Below are 697 nucleotides of genomic sequence, written 5' to 3'. Positions count from 1 at the left end.
TAAAAGAGCTATAGGAAGCTTCTGACATAGACATCAGAAAGGGGCAGAAAGAGTGCCCCCTTGCTAGTGTTAGCAATGGAGTCAAATAGTTTTTAATTAGTTATTACAATGAATCAAAACAATGTCTGGAGGTTGTAAAGACCTTACTAGATCCACTCCCATAATTTACATTTTAAGATAACAGGATTAGCCAGAAGGCTTTTTTTTTTTCCAGAAACTGCCCTCAAGCAAGATATATTATTGTTATATAATCCTAAGGAATGTAGAGGGAAAAAAATATTTGTCCTTTCCTCCTCCTTGAGAATTCCAGACCCTTGTCTCCTTGGGGACCCCCGAACTTCTTATCAACCTGCCTAGGAATTGACTCTCTCACTAGGACTTCCAGAACTATATTGAATAACAGTGGCAAAAGTGGACACCCTTGTCTTGTTTCAGATCGTAGGGGGAATGCTTTCAGTTTTTCACCTTTGAAAATAATGTTTGCTGTAGGCTTATCATATATGGCTTTAATATGTTGAGGTAGGTTCCTCAACTATGCCCATATTTTAAAGAGTTTCAACCATAAATGGCTGTTGAGTTTTGTGAAATGCTTTTTCTGCATTTATTGAGATGATCATATGGTTTTTATCTTTCAATTTGTTAACATGGTGTATCACATTGATTGATTTGCATATATTGAAGAATCCTTGCATCCCTG

The sequence above is a fragment of the Bos taurus genome, chromosome 11 (genome assembly GCF_002263795.3).
Source record: "Bos taurus isolate L1 Dominette 01449 registration number 42190680 breed Hereford chromosome 11, ARS-UCD2.0, whole genome shotgun sequence".
NCBI lineage: Eukaryota > Metazoa > Chordata > Mammalia > Artiodactyla > Bovidae > Bos > Bos taurus.
Note: the sequence above shows the minus strand (reverse complement) of the source record.